The sequence below is a fragment of the Mustela nigripes genome, chromosome 12, assembly GCF_022355385.1.
Source record: "Mustela nigripes isolate SB6536 chromosome 12, MUSNIG.SB6536, whole genome shotgun sequence".
Taxonomy (NCBI): Eukaryota; Metazoa; Chordata; class Mammalia; order Carnivora; family Mustelidae; genus Mustela; species Mustela nigripes.
The window spans coordinates 20,326,018-20,346,069 of NC_081568.1; the positions used below are offsets into that span (position 1 = coordinate 20,326,018).

At 34.2% G+C, this 20,052-nt stretch overlaps 1 pseudogene; it reads right to left on the bottom strand.

Annotated features, from left to right (window-relative positions):
- The window catches only part of LOC132027479 (AP-5 complex subunit mu-1-like), a 102,133-nt pseudogene extending 82,318 nt beyond the window's left edge, over positions 1-19,815 (bottom strand).
- Between the last annotated feature and the right edge of the window lie 237 nt (positions 19,816-20,052).

A 20,052-nucleotide genomic window follows, 5' to 3' on the forward strand; every position in this document is an offset into this window, starting at 1 on the left:
TTTTTTTTTTTTTGCCATATCAAACTTATGTCCAAAGGATCTTGCTTTATACAGAACACTTTATCTTCCTACAGTCCTTCTGATCACAGTAAATGACAAGTTCACTTTCCCAGTTATACGGATTATAGAAACTTAGAATCCTCTTTGAGTATTCCCATACCATTTTATCTCACATCTTTGAGTATTCCCGTTCCATTTTATCTCACATCCAGATGTGAGCAAAACCCTTTCTCTATTTTCAAAATATGTCTAAAACCCACTTAGCTCTTACACATCTACTGACTGACACCCTAGTACAAGCCATCATCATCACTCTTTGGGTGATTACAATAGACAGTCTCCCTGCTTTTACATGTGTTCCATTTTATCTATATCTAACCCAAAAACTAAAAGGACATTGTGAAAATAGAGGTCAGATCATGCTAATCACTACCTAAAATCCTCCACTCTATTCCCATCTCATTCATAGTAAAAACCAAAAGCTTTAAAATGATCTACAATACACGATATGTTATTTAATAGTCATTCCTTATGCACTGCAGATATGTACTCCCCTCAAGGGGTAGATTCTGACTCTTTCATCAGCCTGAGGGATCCCTCTTCAAAAAACTACACTGCTCATTTATGCACCTCTTTCCGGTTTTTATTCAAATGCCACATTCTCAACAAAAATCTACCTTCTTAGAACCATATATCATGGATTTTATTAACACATTTTAAAATCACTTTCTCTAATAAAACATAAACTTCACAAATGAAATATTATTATTATTTTAAAATTTTATTTTATAGTATATAGAATATTTTCTGGCATCTAATAAGCTATCAGTCCATTTTGCTGAATGAATGAGGGAATCCATTTCTCACACTTTATACTTTCCCTTACTTCAAGCTAGGAAAAAATGGCATAGTTCAGGTCTGAGTACAAAGGCCTAAAGGAAGGAGATCTGAAGGTATATGGCAAGAGAAGGCCAATGTTCTAGCTCTGAAGACAGAGAGAGTAGATTCTCTTTTATTCTGATTTTTATTCTATTCAAGATTCAAATGGATTGGATGAGGCCTACCCACATTTGTGAAGGACAATCTGATTTATATAGTTCACCAATTCAAATGCTAATCTTATCCAGAAACACCCTCACAAGTACACCCAGAATAATGTTTGATTAAATATCTGGTACTCCATAGCCCAGTCAAGCTGATATGTAAAATTAACCATCATGGACATTAAAGTAAAATGTTATATCAGTGTTATGATTAATTTATAATTAAATAGCTCATCAAAAGTCTTTATCATTTTTCTAACTCTTCAGAGGTAATTGTAATATTCTCCAATGTATTAGGAAAGCATTTCCTAAAGCTTTATTCATGTTTTTTTCTACTTTGCACAAGTTCATGTGCTATATGAATGACATTTTACAGAGTTTCAACAACAGCAGAAAAAATTATACACAATTTTTTATTTTCCTGTTATGCTCATCAATAAGAAAGAAGTGAAATGGTAATTGTGATTTCTTAAGACAAAAAAACCTTAGAAAGTAATTCCTGACATTTAAAAGCAGCTGAAAATGAGGAGCTTACTGCTTATAAAATGCTTCTAATATTGTACATCAAAACCATAAGGAAATGTCTTTATTTAAACATGCATTTAATTATTTTGCTAGTACTTTATTTTGAAAATTGAAAAATAAGAAGAGAATTTTTATACCAAATTTAAAATAGAATAAATTAATAACTTATTTTTCCCCAGTAAAACTTTATTAGAATAAGCACTAACTGTTCCAGAATTATTTCTATTGGATAACTCAAATTATCACAAGTGTTAGGGTATTAACTTTATTGATGAGTAAAAAAGTATATCTTTTTTACTTTATAACACTTTGGGGTTTTATTTAGCTACTCAATTCAAAGTATGGGTTTTTTTTTTAAGATTATTTATTTATTTATTTGACAGACAGAGATCACAAATAGGCAGAGAGGCAGGCAGAGAGAGAGAGGGGAGGAGCAGGCAGAGAGAGAGAGCAGGGAGCTCGATGCGGGGCTCGATCCCAGGACCCTGGGACCATGACCCGAGCCAAAGGGAGAGGCTTTAACCCACTGAGCCACCAAAGTTTGTTTTTAAGTCAAAATATTAAAAACATAATCAACAAAGCAAAGTCAGCTACTTTCAAGAATATAGAAATAGCATATCTTCTTTTTCCGTGAAGGAAAAATAGAAAAGGAGTCTTTGTCATGGTCCGCATTTAAACCATTTAGAAGTCCTCTTGAATTCATCTTCAAAACATATATCAAATACATTATTTTCTCCATTTCTTTTTTTTTAATAAATATTTTATTTACTTATTTGACAGAGATCACAAGTAGGCAGATAGGCAGAGACCGAGAGGGGGAAGCAGGCTCCCGCTGAGCAGAGAGCCCAATGCAGGGCTCAATCCCAGGACCCTGGGATCATGACCTGAGCTGAAGGCAGAAGCTTTAACCACTGAGTCACCCAGGTGCCCCGTATTTTCTCCATTTCTAATATTTACTCCATGCCAAAATCTTCACTGACCTCCTATGACATTTTATGGAGTTTATCATTGCCATGATGGGTTTCTAACTATCCTCCTGGGTAACACTTTTTCCCTACAGCACTTAACTATTAAGAAAAATCAAACTACCCCAAAACCTAATGGATTAAAGCATGAATATTTTTCTGATTGTTCATGAATCTGCAAAACGCCTACATGCTTCTGATGATCTTGACGGCGTTTGGCAAGGAAGTTCTGAACTTGGCTTAGGCACACTCACATGTCTGGCAGTCAGCTGTCTGTTGGCTGATATAAGATAACCTCAGCCTAGACTACTGACTCCATTTCATGCATCTCTTTATCCAGCATACCAGCCTGAGCATCTTTTCATGATGATCAAAAAGGTCCAAATGAGACAACAGAAGTGTGCCATACCTCATGAGGCGTAGGCTCAGATCTGGAGCAGTATTACTCCTGCCATATTCTATTGGCCAAAAGTTGCAAGACCAAGGCAGATTAATGGGAAGGAGAAATAGAAATGATGAGAGCTGTTGCAAAGACACATTGCAAGGACTGTAGACATGCTACAAGGGTTTGGGGAGGAGGGGTGGGAAGAATGGAGAATTGTAGTCACATTTGCAGCCAATTTATCAAGACCTCTAAAATCTGTTTTAAAACAGCATCCAGGAAAAACAAAAACAAAAACAAAACAGCATCCAGGAGCACCTGAGTAGCTCAGTCAGTTAAGCATCCAACTCTTGATTTTGGATAAAAGCGGGATTCTCAGAGTCCTGAGATCAACCCAGGTGTGAGTCTTTGACTGTGTGTAGATCCTGCTTAAAATTTTCTCTCTCCTTCTCCCTCTGCTCTGCCCACCTCTCTCTCTCTCAAAAATAAATAAATAAATAAATTTTAAAACTATGTGTATGCATGGATAAAATAGTAATGAACTAGATAAAAGCTTATATGTATTTCATGTATTTTTGTGATATTCTTGCTGTTATAATTTTTCTGTAAATTTTATTTTTTCCAAACAAAATTCTTATATTACATACTATAGTAACAAATCTAGGCAAAACCTCTACCACTGTAAATTTGGTGTCTTTCCCCCAATCTTTCCTGTATAATGTTAAAATTTTGTGTCCTACATGTCTTTTGCAGACTATTCACACATATTAGTACCTAATTAAATAGCTATTTTTTGAGCAAGACTTACTCTTTGGATTTTTTTCTGGTGAAGTGTAACAACGAAGACTAGGATGGGGTAACTGAGTTGTTTCCTTTTTTCAATTGCCATTGGAGGGATAATTTACAGTGCGATACTATGAGATACAAGAACTTAGTGTACAGGTGCCTCCTTCCACCCATCCAATGTTAGTAAATGCTCCTGTCTCATCTTGTTGGAATACACTGAGTTGCTTTTTCCTTTGCTACTACGAAAAAACACTTCATTTGGCATTTTCCTGGATTTTCTTGCTCTTCTTCATGATAGTTTTGTATCCCAGTGGGGGATGTATTTCTACAGTAATATCACAGTATTCTAGGTCTGGCGAGAATGAAACTATAGCCTTAAGCTACTTGTAGATCCGGTTAGATCTCATTGAGGTAATGGAGTATAAAGTGATGTAAATACGTTCTGCAAAAGTTTAATAAGCTCTAAGTCTTGTACTGATTTTCTTTAATAATAGAATGCCAATATCCTATGTAAGGACAAATGTAAATGTTGGAGTACTTGAGGAGGTGCTCATTACCATTTTTGAGTCTTCTTGTTAATTCCATATTGAAAAAGTATGTACTTTTTGGCCCCATAAAGATATTAGCAATATAATTCTATAAGATATGTCCCATGAATCAAAATAATCTGTAAATGCTTGATTTTTTAAAAAAATATTCTTGGTAAAGTAGACAGTAGCTATAGAGCTCTCAGACTTAGAAGTTTTATTTTATATTTATCATCAGGCTCTTATTTGAACCTGAATCTAGACTTTGACTTGTTTTTGTTTCCCCAACCACTTACTTCAATATAGTTGACTTCTATAACATAGTTATCTGTCACTGGCTATCCTTTTTCTTCTCCTCCAAGCTTATGTTTGTCCGAGAATTGCTTAACCTGTATTATATTATCATTAGTTCTTTTCATAAGGTTTCTACTGTTTACCAACTATACCCAAAAAATACCTTAGCAGAAGGAGCAGTTGGAAAACACAGCTGGGAAACGGGAAGTCATGTATCCCTGGCCAAGTTTTTTCTATAGGTGATTAGAGCTAACAGCATGACATAAATGTCCTCTCTATAAGACAATCAAACAGAAACTTTTTTTTTTTTTTTTTTTTGGATCCTCAACTGAGGGAACTAGAGCAGAAAAGATTAAGTGGCTAGTTTTCATGCCAAATCAAGATGATCTATAGCTGAGTCAATAATAGAATTGCTGGTATGTAGCATATGTGCCCAAGGCATCCTCTGACCCATAAGAAAAGTTTCAGTTCAGACTATGACTCTTGCAATAAGGCTAAGCATATGGTTTGTTGAAATTATACAATTGAACTCTTTAGAATAGGAAATGACCTTATAAATCAGCCACTCTAATATGTCTCAGTTGCATAGATTTAATATATTTACCCTAGGTACTTAATCATTGAACATTGACTACATAGAGTTTAGATCAAATAAGCAAGCAACTATCTGAGTCTTAATGTAGTGTTTGTTTTAATTCTAATGTTTAGGTGTCTAAAATGTATAGTTAATATTAAAATGTAAATATAGATAATTTTCTTGATAATCTTGCAGCCTTAGTAAGAAATCTTTTGTCTTAAAGAAAAAGATATAATTAAGGTATAATAAAAGGTATAATATAATTAATATGTGAGCTACTCACATAGAAAAAAAAGAAAAAGGTATATGTTTTAATCATTTTGCTTTATTCTTATAATTTTGTGCTTTGTACTCTGGATATAATTGATACATGCTTGTATTAAATTCATTTAACTATTTCTAACTATAAATCAGTGGTTTTAGTTTTAGTTTTTCAATGGTAACTATTTCTAATTGTTGAAATGCACAATTACAATAATAAAAGATTGAAAAGCTAACCAATCTCTGGGAAAGGGAATATATGTTCTTCAATTTTAACTGTAATTTCAAGATACAATGTAATATTTAATCCTTAAATCAGTAGCTATTGTGAACTCACTATATTCAAAATACTATTTGGTTCTATGACAGTGTGAAATTTTCCAAAGATTATTAGAAGGTAAGCAATATGGAAAGGTGTTTTGTAAGGCCCCTTCAAAGGTCAATAACACTTTTAAAAAGCTAATCCTTTTCAACTATTTGAACATGAGCTAATAATTTTTTAATATTACCAAACATACCTAGGATCACAAGTAAGTCAGAATAGTGAGTGTTCTGGATCCATAGTTTCGTTTCAAAATGGTATTTTCTTTAGAGTGAGTTGGAGAATTTGGACTGATGTAATCATATTCCATTCTTTTATTGGCTGGAAAGTGACTGGAGGACTCCAAATACAGAGTCATGGTAGGTGGCCACGTTACTCATAGAATTGGTCTAGGTTGAGATTATGAATGTGGCCAGTGCTCTTCAGTACCTGGTGCACCTCTCCTTATAGGAAGCACAGGAGGTAATTTCCCAGGCCTCTTGCACTTAGGTAGAGCCTAGTTCTTCCTACAGAACTTTAAGCAGAAATGACATGCTTGACTCCTGGGCTGAATAATACTTCACTTTCTGTTTCCATACTAATACGAGTTGGAAGCCACATTTTGAAATTATGGTGCTGTACAATGGGCATGGACTAGATCCATGAGTCTATAAAGAATCCCCAGATGGCAAGAGACATTTCCAAATCGACAAATAATCCTTTTCTATGCTATATTAATAGGATTTCTTGATTTCATTGTCACTCCAGGATAATACCTTATCTTGAAAAATATAGGTATTTAAACATACTAGATGATACTTAAGTAAGAGGGAATAGGGTATGAACTAGGGAAAATACTTGAAAGCTGGGAAGTAAGACCTTGGTCTTATGAAGACACACAAAATCAAAAGGCAGATAGATCTAAAGTCTTAAAAAATGGTCAAGGTGTGATGTTTGAACATGACCGATGTTTGGTTTTGCAGAAGTGATCAGAAAGGAAAATAAGAAGTCTTATTATATGACAAAACAATGTTGCTTATTCCATATTCTGTGGATTTGACTGGAAAATATGTTTAAATGTGCTATTGTCCATACTAGTTTTGCTCTCTAGAGTAATAAGAATCTTTAGTTTTTTTTGTTTGTTTGTTTGTTTTAGTTTTTTTTTTTTTTTGGAATCATTCACTATAGGTATGTTTACTTATTTGTTTAAAAATATATACATTTCTATATTTCATTATCTTAAAATGAGAATATAAATAATTCCCCAATCAGAGAGTTGTTTTAATACTAAGCAAATTACAACCTGTATTCCTGGTTGGATGTTTCTAGTGGCAGACTTTGGGATAAAATTTAGCTAGTGTGATGTTTTAAGTACTCTTAGGATCAACACCTGTGGAAGGAAGTAAAACTGCACCAAAGGGGGAGAAAGTAAAACTGCACCAAAGGGAGAAGTTCAGCTGCTATTCAGGCCTGGTAACAACCTCAACTGATCATTTGGGGAAACTTTGGAACAAGAATAGACTTTCAAAGTTTTCTCTAGTTGAGCTGAAATGTCCAGGCCTTTATACTCCATAACAATCTGTCATTGACTGTGGCTTGTCAGAGAAGGGAAAATGGCAGCTGGGGCCACACTTTCTTCATTGATCACAAAACATAAAGTACTTGAAACAGACCAAAGCATATCATAAATGTTTTTTTTTTAATTTTTTATAGTGGGAGAGCAAAATTTATATTTCCTATAGCAATACATTAATTACATTTGAGAACATACATTAAAACTAAACAAGAATGCTATAAGGATAAACTAGTTACACTTTTTTCAAATATTGTCTCTTAGTGGTTCAAAAACCGATTCTCATTATAAATTAGAAGACTATAGTAGAGAAGGAAGAGATCATAGTTGCTTTCTTTTATCTCTGAGATTCCACACTGTCCTGAACTCAGTAGTTCCTTTTAGAGCCCCTCTTGTGTTGCAGCAAGGAAAAATATATTTTAGAAGAAAAGAGGGGGAAATAAATGTACAGCTTATTTACTTTAAATGTGGCTTCAAGAAAACTAAAGCTGTTTCTGTCGCCTGGGTGTTGGGGTTAATGTAGAGCATGAAATCATCCGTAATATCTGACTTGCTAAAACGTAACACAGAGGCTGCTGGGGGCAGGGAAACTTTCGCAGAAGGGCGCAGGCCTTTGGAAGGCTGAGACCAGTGTGACCACTCTGCCATAGGAATGCTGCCAGGACTGGCCTTTCCCGAAGCTTCCCTTCTTCTTCTTTTTTTTTTTTTTTCCAAAGATTTTATTTATTTATTTGACAGAGAGAGAGAGAGAGAGAGAGCACAAGCAGAGGGAGAGAGAAAAGCAGACTCTCCCCTGAGCAGGGAGCCCTGTGTAGGACTCGATCCCAGCACTGATCACAACCTCAGCTGAAGTCAGACACTTAACCAACTGAGTCTCCCAGGTGTCTTAGCCTAAAGGGCCATCACCAGTGATCTAAGAGGTGTATGCATTTTCCCCTAGGCTATGTTTAGAGAACTCTTAGAACATGCGGATTAGCGTATAGTATCTTTCCTGTAAATAGCTCCTCCCAGTTCCAGTGAGACCCCCTTGTCACACATCACGTGCTTAAGAAACAGTGATAAAGTTTCATGATTATCCTGGAAGGCCAATAAAAGTGGGAGCAATGAAGAAAAAAGGGTCTTCATATCTGAGGGTTCACCGCCTTGTCTTCTCTGCTCTTTCACAGCAAAGTCTGGAGTAATCTTTCATCTGTCGGTACAGAGGTTATTGGCCATTCTTAGCACCTGGGAAACCCTTTGCTGGCCTTGGTTATTTCAAACCCTTGGGCCTACCCAATGGCCAATATTCACAGTAGGATATGTCTTATCTAGATGGCCATTCCTCTCAGCAGTACAATTTTACCCCTGTGTTCTAGCAGTTTATTCCTCAGAAACCTTTTCCGGGCAGTGATCTTGAACCTCTAGACAAGCCATTGTGGTAAATTACCTTTAAAGTTTAAAACAGCAATGTATCTCCAAAGATTTACTTGGGCATTGAGAAAACTCTAGCATCCTTATGCTGAAAACCATGGAAGGACAGGTCTAAATCTCTCTCTCTTTCTCTCCCTCTCTCTTATGCTCTGTCAGCTCCAGACCACCACTTACTTTTGGAACTTGTCAGTTGAAAATTTCAGAGATGATATCCTCCAAAGTCAGCGGTCACTTGATGCCCTCTTCACTGGGCTTGTAGTTGTGGAGAGGAAACTCCACCTTCCTCACAGTGCCAGTCTATGACAAGGATCTTCAAAACTCAACTATCTTTTTTATTGACTTCTCACCTACTTTATAACAGGTTTAATAATGATTTAAGGATGGTAAAATCACTTTGGAGATACCAATCAACTAAACAGTTTATCAATTTAGTTACTCATAATAAAGCTGGGGATAAAAGACACATGCTTTTTCCAACTGTGTGTTCTCAGCTGAAACACCAAACCCAGAAGAATCCCATTTAACATTCTGTAATTGTTTTGTTTTGTTTCGTTTCTTGGACTACCTTTGAAAAACTGATAGCTTAAAATATTTGGCTTCTCATTGCAATACAGAAAATACATAATGGTTGGGACAACCTGACATCCTTAATTCTTGGGTAAGTCAAATGAACTACATTACTGAGCACCTAATTACATTTAAAAAAATATAGACTTTGATGTAGCAATTCAATTTTTGTGAATTTAATCCTATAGAAATAACTCAAATGTGTCTACATGAAATTTCAAAACAGTATTATTTTTTCCTCATAAGCAAGGTAGATAACTTAATTCTTTCTCAGAATGGGAACTTTATTTATTTTAATATATTTTAAATGGAATATTATTTTGTATACAAAATAAATTGGATATCTATGATATTCAGAAATTGTTAGTGGTGAGACAAGATTAACAAGTACAAAATATAATAGATTATGTCATTTGTTTATAAGTATATACTTGCATATGTATAGTACATTATACATTATATATATATATTTGCATGTAAATGAAAATTTTCTGAAAAAAATCTGTAAGAAATTGTTAAATAGTAGATAAACCTTAGCAGATAATCTGTATTTGCAATCAGAGAGGAAGATAATTTTCATGTCATATGTATATCAGAAGTAATTTAATACAAATTAGTTAAAAGACATACCGTAGTGAATTATTAATCTGCTCAATACTTTATAAAGTTATTAATGTCAAAATGGGTAATAAATATGATTTTAAAACTAAAATGCAGACTAAATAAACATAAAAAACTCTGAAAGATATAATCAAGAAGTATTAAGGACTGAGATTGATAGCAAAGAACTTAGACTGATTTTAAAGCATAATTGGATAAAATTTATGGTAAAACATAAACCATAAAATTTAAACAAATTAAGACTACATTAACTTTGAGTGAAACAATTAGATAATTATAGAAACAGGTAATTGAAGAAAATTACCTGCTTTTCCTGGCATTCAAAGAAGAAACAAATTTTGATTCCCTAATCTTGATACTTAAATGCAAGAATAAAAAATCCTTTGTGGAGCATGGGGGTGGCTCAGTCAGTTAAGCATCCCAGGATCTTGGAGTCTGAGATCGACCCCCATGTCGGGCTCCCTGCTGGGCATGGAGCCTGTTTAAGATTCTTTCTCTCCCTCTCCTTCTGCCCCTCCCCACCCCCACTTCTCTTGCTCTCTCTGAAAAACAAACAAACAACAAACAAAAAAAAAAACTTTTGTGGAAAATTTGTCAGAAAAACAGGCAAATTCTTAATGGACAGATGGTTTAAATAGACATTTTGTTTCTAAAGAAGACATACAAATGGCCAGAATGTACATGAACAAGTGTTCAAATCACTAATCATCAGGGAAATGCAAGTCAAAACCACAATGAGATATCACTTCACACCTGCTGGAATGGCTGTCATCAAAAAACAAAAGAGAATGATGTAGAGAAAAGAAAGCCCTTGTACACTGTTAGTGGGAATGTAAATTAATAAACCACTATGGAACACATTATAGAGGTTCCTCAAGAAATTAAATTAAAACCAATCCTACTTTGGTATATATCCAAAGGAAACAAAATACTTAATTCAAAGAGATACCTACACTATTGTGTGCACTGTAGCATTATTCACAATAGCCAAGCTATGGAAACAGTGTAAGGGTCCATCAGTGGAGGATTGGTTGAAGAAAATGTGGTAGAAGTATACAACGAAATATCATTCAACCATGGGAAAAACCATTCCCAAATTTCCAAATCCAGCCATTGTGACAACATGAATGCAACCTGAGGGCATTATGCTAAGCAATGTAAGACAAATACTTTATGATATCCACTATCCACTATATATGTTTAATCTTTAAAAAACTGAACAATGCTAACACTATGATGGTAATCATAGTGTATATAAGTGGATCAAATTAATGTATTGTATAAATTAAACTTACATAATGCTGGGCGCCTGGGTGGCTCAGTTGGTTAAGCGACTGCCTTCTGCTCAAGTCATGATCCTGGAGTCCTGGAATCAAGTCCTGCATCAGGCTCCTTGCTCATCAGGAGTCTGCTTCCCCTTCTGACCCTCCCCCTTCTTATGCTCTCTCTCTCTCATTCTCTCTCTCTCAAATAAATAAATAAAATATTTAAATAAATTTTAAAACGTACACAATGCTATATTTCAATTACATCTCAAAACAATGGAATAGAACAAAGGAAGAGATTTGTTTTCTTTTTCTTTATCTATCCTTTCTTTTCTTGTCTTTGTCTACATTTTAAAGGATAGTAAACCGTATTTTTTACTGAGGCTATAGCAGTGCAGTAAGGCAGTAGACCCAAATACAAAATGAAGATTTGGAAAATAGATTATTCATGAGGGTGCATTTTGAATTGAAATTATAATTTAATTGTTTCCTTGAGGCAATAAAAGTACCATGAGATGTCAATGAGTTTTCCTTGATCTCTTTAAGAATAGACCATGTGAACAAATATTCAATATAACCAAGTACACTACCAAGATTAAGAATATTTTTTATTGGGGCACCTGGGTGGCTCAGTGGATTAAGCCTCTGCCTTCGGCTCAGGTCATGATTTCAGGGTCCTTGCATGGATCCCCGCATTGGGCTCTCTGCTCAGCAGGAAGCCTGCTTCCCCCTCTTTCTGTGCCTGCCTCTCTGACTACTTGTGATCTCTCTCTCTTTCTATCAAATAAATAAATAAAATCTTTAAAAATAATAATTTTAAGATATATAAAATAAAAATGAAAAGAAAGAACAAAATATTCAAGTCTGTTAAACCTAAAATAGAATTTCATAGAAAAATAACTGGATATAACTTACACCATTATTTATTTATAATTACAAATTAAATTACCATGTATGCCACATGCAATTTTATCTTATATTAAATATGTCTAAACATGACTTTCCTATTTCCCATGTGTATCTAGGTGTGACCTAGATAAATAGTTATACCATGATTATTTTTGGAAAAATCAATAATTTAAGATACCAGTTTTTTTGAAACCACTTATAGATTTAAAATAAACAAAATTTATTTTTTCTTTTTTTTCCAAACAAAATTTAAAACAATCCAAATACCAGGTATGTTGTAGAAATTGAAAATGTGACTCTAAAAACCATTTAAATGCAAAGTCACTAGAGTTACCAATACTGTTTTGAGAAGGAAGTAGGAGGAATTACTCTTCCTTCCTTGAGGGGTTACTAAAGGACTGCTGTACTCAAGATAGTGTCTGTCATTGACTTAGATACATCACCCAGCAGATCAGGTGAGTCCAGAAACAGACCAACTTGCTTATTTTCAACAAAGCTGCAAAGGCAATTCAGTTGAAAGAGTATACATACAATCTTAAGATGTGACACTGGAACAACATGGAATTTTGCTCCATATGTTGCATTATATGTAAAAATTAGCTGACAGTGGATCATGGTCCTAAACAACTATATACTTCTAAAAGTATATAATTGCAACTTCTAAAAGTAAATCTAAAAAATAAAATAAATAAAAGTAAACCTAAAAAATATATATTTGTAATCCTAGATTGGCAAAAGATTTTTTTTAGTTACAGTAACAGAAGCCCATCCCATAAAAGTAAATAGAACTTACACATTGGACTTCGTCAAAATTGAGTGTCTACTTTTTGAAAAAGACTGCTAAGAGAATGAAGTAACAATATAAAACTGGGAAAGATATTTGCAGTTCCTATATTTGATAATGCAGTTATACTCCGAATACATAAAGAGCTCTCGGTACTTACTAATAAGGGCAGATTTACGTAGATGATGTGGCAAAAAAGAGGTACAGATGACAAATAAGCATATGAAAAGATACTCAATATCACTGAACATGATAATTAACACCACAATGAGATGCCATCACTATTAGACGAAGTTCCTAGAAGCAAAGACACCACCTATAGTCTCTTTGCACTGTTTCAACTCCTCACAGAAAAGTGGCTTCAGGAAATTAGACTTCTTAAATTGGAGCTCAGCACTCTAAGTGAGCATGTTCCAGTAAAACATAGAAAGGTTAAAGATCATCTTTAATTTGGAAGTCACAGGGTCATCACCGCCAGTCTCCCAGTCAAAGCAGTTAGTTCCAAGCCTAAACAGATCCAGGGGGAGCTTTTAGATTCACCTATGGATGAAAGCCTAGCCAGGGAACACTGTAGAAGAGCCCATGGGGCCAGAGACACACTGTATCAGTCTTTGCAAAATATACTGTCTACCTCAATGGGAAGCACGTATTTATAGAGTATCTAAGAATTTCCCCACAAATTAGTTCCCGTAAAGGAAAACAACAACAACAAAATGCCTTTAACCAACAAGATTAAGAGAGATGCTTACCAATAAGGACTAATTAAAATGCCAACCTCACCTATATATCTACATCACAGTTCACCTGGAAAAGATTGTTCCTCCTAATTATGTAAATAAGGGAATTCAGAGAGGCATTATCCCAGGATTGTGATGTTACTAGGGAATTAAATCTTCTGTTCTCTAATATTTATCTGGTATGCAAAGCTTGTCCTTGTAGAAGATGTGTATCATTTTAAAGAGGCTTACTTAAAATGCCCAAAGCGGATTCCCTACAAATTCCCATTCTCTCATTCCCTAGTATCACACTATTTTCTCTTTATGGTACATATATATAAGGTATAAAGCAATACATTACCGCCTCTTTCCTTAAACTCATAATGTTATCTCTTTATTTGAGACAAGCATCCAGTCATTTTCTTCCCTCTTGTCACAAGTGCATATTGTTACTTTCATTCTTTAGATAATTGCCTCTTTCCTTTTTATTACCCTGTTTTTGGCTGACTTCCACATCATAGCCACAGTAAGATAACATGAACAACTCCTAAGTAAGATGAGTCTTAGGGCTGCTGACCAGAAAATTCTACACCTTGACAGGAGTTATAGATGGAGCAATGCGTTTAGGATCTCTCTCAGGAAAGCAAAAAGTAGCAAATGTGCCTGCTTCCTTGGTACATGTTGTAGACCCTAAGTTAAACTTGTCTTTATGTCAGGACTCAGGCAGCCAATCCTGCTCTATCTCTGTATGCTCATCAAAGGATTAATTCCTTCATAGGAGTATAGAATTTTAAGAGCTTGGTTTCTAGTCAATCTGGCATTAAATGTTTTGTTTTTGTAACTTTGCCTTTCATCTAAATAGGGTGACCAAAACTATTTAAATTTAAAGATTCTACTTATAAATTCAGATCAAAACAGAAGACAAATGTCTTATCAAAAATTGAAGATAATATATTACACAAAAATAAAAATTATATGTGGCTAAAATACAAAACTAGTTATTTTATACTTCAGGAGTGGTAGTAAAAAGAGGTAAAGAAATAAGAAATATGACACATCTTTCAGTAAATCTGAGGAAAATTAAAAAAAAATAATCTGTATTGTCTAGGATTTTTGCAAATTTATCCGTCATTATTATAGAACATTTTGGTGATAGATGAAACATATTCTCTGAGAAAAAAGTAGACTGGTCTAATCAATGAGTCTACATCTTTCATAAGGCATTTCCACATCACTGCACATCATTCATGGCTGAAGAATATCAGAGGACTCTTGGAACTCTCATGCTCATCTCTAGCATTTTTATTATTTCTCTCATACTACTGTTCCCTAAAGTTACACCCTAAATGTCACTGATCTTCCATGTCCCCGGGGAGCAAGGAAAATGTCGGGTTGGATCTGGTAACCTTGTTGTTATTAGAAAACATGGATGCCATAAAAAATATAGATAGTTTAAGTGACTCCACTATCCAATTTTTGGAAATAGCAGTAGTTGTAACAATGATATAAACAGTAAGAACAATAATAATATTACTGCACCTCATTAGTTTTGTGAAAGATTGATTCCCTACTGATGTTCAAACAAGAAAAGTCAATGTAAAATGTATAAAAAGCAAAGTGTATGATTGAAGAAAATAACTAGAATAAGATGTGTTTATATATATTTAATTTTTAAATAGAGGGGACAACGCATATGTTTGCTTTCTCTTTTTAACAGAGTTTTGATTTGCAAAATATGAACATGTCTATCACATATATAACAGGACCAACTTCATGGGCCTGTGAATTGTGCAGATGCACAGAACCCAGTATTTATGGTGCCCTTAATGCCCCGATATCACCATCTTGAAATTCTTAATAATTTTATTTTTAAACTGTTTTACAGGCAAAGTCTGACGTGACCACTGGGCTTGCATGTGAGCAGAGGAGATACAAACAATATGCATTTCCCAGTTTGTGGATGCCTCCTTTGTATATCCAGTAAGCAACAGATTCTGATGAATCTGAAATGCAGGGTAGTTCAGTGAGAGTCTGGAGAATTTGAGGTAAGCTTGTTATGTTATGGTAGCTCACCTTGTGTTCACTTTGAATTTTGCTGAACCAGCAGCTTCGGAGGCAATAAGGATTCTGTGCTCATTTCATCAAGAGCTATGACAGAACAAGCCAGGTCACTGATCATCCTAAGAGGCTGTGCTTTCCAAATGAACTTTTCAGTACTAACCAACTACTTATGACATAGAAATAAAAGGGGAAATGGAATAACCCATATTTTTGTTTCATTTTCCTTTTGATGCATTCATACTCACCAGTAAGCCAAAGATAGAGAGTTTCCCTTCGTATGTACTACGCATAAGTAAAACAGCAATAGTTGAGTTAGGTTTCTGCAGTGCTTTCTTTTTTTTTTTTTTTTCCCCCTGTTAAGAATGAAATGCAAAGGGCACCTGGGTGGCTCAGTGGGTTAAAGCCTGTGCCTTAGGCTCAGGTCATGATCCCAGGGTCCTGGGATCGAGCCCCACATCAAGTTCTCTGCTCAGGCGGGAGCCTGCTTCCCTTCCTCTCTCTGCCTGCCTCTCTGCCTACTTGTGATCTCTGTCAAATAAATAAGTAAAATCTTAAAGAAAAAAAAAAAGAATGAAATGCATTGGGGAGCATGGATGGCTCAGTAAGTGTCTGCCTTCAGCTCAGGTCATGATCCCTGTGTTCTCGGGTCCAGCACCACAGGCTTCCTGCTCAGCTTGGAGTCTGCTTCCCTCTCTTTATGTCATTCCTTCTGCCCCTCCCCCACTGCTCGGTCTCCCTCTCAAATAAACACAATATTTAAAAAATTAAAAACAATGAAATGCGCATACATATAAGAGCCACAAAATATGAAGTGTGCAATTTTGATGGTTGTGCATAAGAGTTAAGTGTTCGTGTCTCTGCATTTAAAACTGGTATTACACAGTATGATGATAAATGTCATTCTAATAATTTAAATTATTAATTTTTCATCATGTAGAACATCAAAAATCAAAGAAAGAACATAATGCTAAGTATATTGACAAAGATACAGAAAAAAAAAAGAAAAGCTGTATCATTTCGAACATTTTAAAAGCATGCTTTTCCTGCTTTCCTTTTCTTTTCCTTCCTTTTTGAACAAGGGGTTGAATGTTTTCATTTTGCACTAGGTCTCATCAATTATGCAGGTGATACTAAATGTAGTAAAATGTAATGACTAAAATATATTGTGACCAAGTGCTTTTCATTCAAGCAATACAGGATTTAATATTCAATAATTAATTGTAATTCACAACATAAAGGAACTTTTAAAAAATTTCTAGTATCTCAATAATGCAGAAAAATCGTGTTAAAGGTGAAACTCAGTTATTAATATATTAGAAAGAGAAGAGAGCTTCCTTAACATGATTAAGTACATTTATGAGAAAAAAGTACCAAAGCTAAGATTATATTTAATACTAAAAAGTGAATGAATTCTTTTGCACTTAGGAACAAAACAAGGATATGTCCTCTCATTGCTTTTATCCAATGTTGTATTGGAGAGCCCAGCCAGTGAAATTAGATGAGAAACATGACTACAGGATATAAAAATGAGAAACGAAGATGGAAAGAAAAGCTTTTTTTCATAAGTTTTTATAAATATTATATTAATTTTGTAGCCCACAGTATTACTAATCTCACTTCTTATTTCTAATAGAATTTTTATAAAATCTTCAGAATTTTCTACATAGCTGACCACTGATTAGAGGTGATATTTTGTCATAGAGTAACTTTCCAAATGCATTTAAGTCATTTTCTGGACTTCCTATTTTATTTCATTGTTCATCAATTTAGTCTTGTAGTAATACATGTTTTTAAAATCTGAGGCTTTAAAATATATTTTAATATTAGGCCAAACTGGTCACACTTCAGTATGCTTCTTTTTAAAAGGTTTTCATTGATATGCTTATTTTTTCTAAGAATTTTATGATCAATAAGTCAATCTTCTTTCAGATTGCTTTATAGTTTTATATTATCTTAATAAAAACAACAGCTTTATTTCATTTATGTCACATTGATTCATTGAATTTTTTCATGGGAATATGGCTACTAGCCCCAAGTAGTTCAAACTAAGAGTTTAACTATCTTGAATGTTCTTAGGAAAATCTAAAATGTAATATGTAAAAGATAAATATTGTCATTATTCTAAATAAGTTTATATTTTTAATATACATTTTTCTAAAGTAAAATAAATGTTAAAGTAGTGGCATTTTTTATGCTCAGCAATACATGATACACAGATTTGAGGAAGGGCGGTCCTTCCTCAAGGGAAGAACATATATGTGTTGTACAACACATATATGGACTATGTTATATATGAGATATATATATATGTATATAGAATGCATCCCAAAAAATCAGCATTTAGAAGAAATGGAAGGTCTTTTCCTATAGATATAAATTATTCAACAGCAAACAAATTATACTTTTGGTGTAATTGTCAGAGATTTACAGAATATCCTAAATTTGAATATCATTTCTGAGTTAGAAATCTTAAGGACAAAAGAGTACCTATGAATAATGAGAAACAAACCTGCATACATGAATTATGGCTTAAACCTTGTCATGTTAATAAAGGGTGACAGGAGCATATTATGCTGCTAGATGAAGTTTCAGCCTTTATTACATGATTTGATTTCATTGAGATCCATGGAGATAAACTGAAATGTTTAGTGACAGTCCATTTTTTTAAATCATCTCCTCCTCAGAAACAGATAAAAAAAAATGTAGACATATAGTTTATTATACTTGGCACCCTAATAAAAATTCTGAATATTTGCACAATTGAATCAGTCCTCAGTTCCTTATCTATCAAAATTAGCAATTCATATACCTAGATAAACAAAACTTCCAACAAATACATAAATATCCTTTTAGTTATAAAGGATATGAGCATGACATTGAAAAGTAAGTAGAACAAATATTTTAATATGTCCTGCCTCCAGCACAATGGAGTTAATATTCTGTCAATATGTCCATTTTATCATACTTATAATTCAGCTGTAAAAAATCATTCAAGCAAAAGCACATTAGTCATATTATTTCCCTCCTTTAACTGGCAACCTTTTATGTTATTTCAACTATTTACAATTCAGTGTATATTTAATTCACGTTCATACCTAGAAATATCCTCTGTGTCTCCAGAAAAAAACACTATGGTTGACAGTATTCAAAAACTCTGCTTTCAGAGAAATATTTTATTTTCAATACTAATTTTTTTTTAATTTAGCATATCAGGGCAAAGACCGCCCTTCCTCAAATCTGTGTATCATGTATTGCTGAGCATAATAATGAGTTACAGACTATGCATTGTAAATAGAATAAACTGGCTTCAAAAGCAGATATTCTGCTTCCATATCCTCATAAAATTCAACACCTGCTTCACTCCTTTCTACCCTAACGTGTACATCACAGACTATCAACAGTGTGATGTTTCTCTTCTAATACTTCATTGATTTTTAAATTCTTCATGATGTTACTGGTTTCCTTGGGAAAATATTCCATTTTGACTCCGGTGACATATGGTAAATTATGATGTTGATCAAAATCAGTTTTTCATGACTAGATTTTGGTAATATTAACCAGGGTGTGAGGAAAAAGAGAGGCATAGTCTTTCTTAATGGAATTGAGGAGCTGGTGATGTGAGCACATACCAGGGTGATCTCCCACATCCCTGGAGCATCAGATGCCATGCATGTATTAGTAGCGAGGTCAACCCCTTTACTGATTTTCCGACTTTGCTACAAGTCAAATAGAACATGTTAAAAAAAAAAGGCACTATAATTTATTTCCAAAGTACAACCCCCATCCTTTCTTGTTTTTGTATATAGGGTCACTGTGTGGTTGGTGTTTTAAATAGAAAATTGCAAGCATCAACAGCTTCTTGCTTCATCACATCTCCTGTGTCCATTCTTTCATCTTTCTGAGGTTTTTGTCTAGAATTGAGAAGGAATTTTAAAAATATTTAATCGATTTATGTTTTAATGTTTTGTGGTGTTTATAGTATAAAAATAGCTCTAGCACAACTATAAACTTCAGCAACTTCAGACCTGGTAGAGAGCTAGTACAAACGAATCCTGACCATCCACCTTCTCCCTAAGTACTCAGGAGTATGATACGCATATCCCTGGTGGGCAGCCAGCAGCCATCAGAAGGGACTAAAAGATGTGAAACATTCATGAAATGCAAAAGATCTCATCTCACAGGTTCTGAATCGACAATATCTTTGGCATCTTGAAACTCATCATTGGGGATTGAAGACCAGGGAAGCATGGACCAATGCTTCTAAGATAACGTCTTTGTGGAACTAGTCATTCTGCTAATACTGAACTATATCCTCACCAACTATAGAAGAACTTCCATACCATAGCCCTTCATTTGTTATGGTGTATGGAAAATCAAAAACTAAGCTCTCTGCATCATTTTATTTTTCATCCATTTTGTGACTGAATACTGTAATTTGGTAAAAGAAATTAATTTGATGCCTAGAACACTTTTAGATATTTTTTG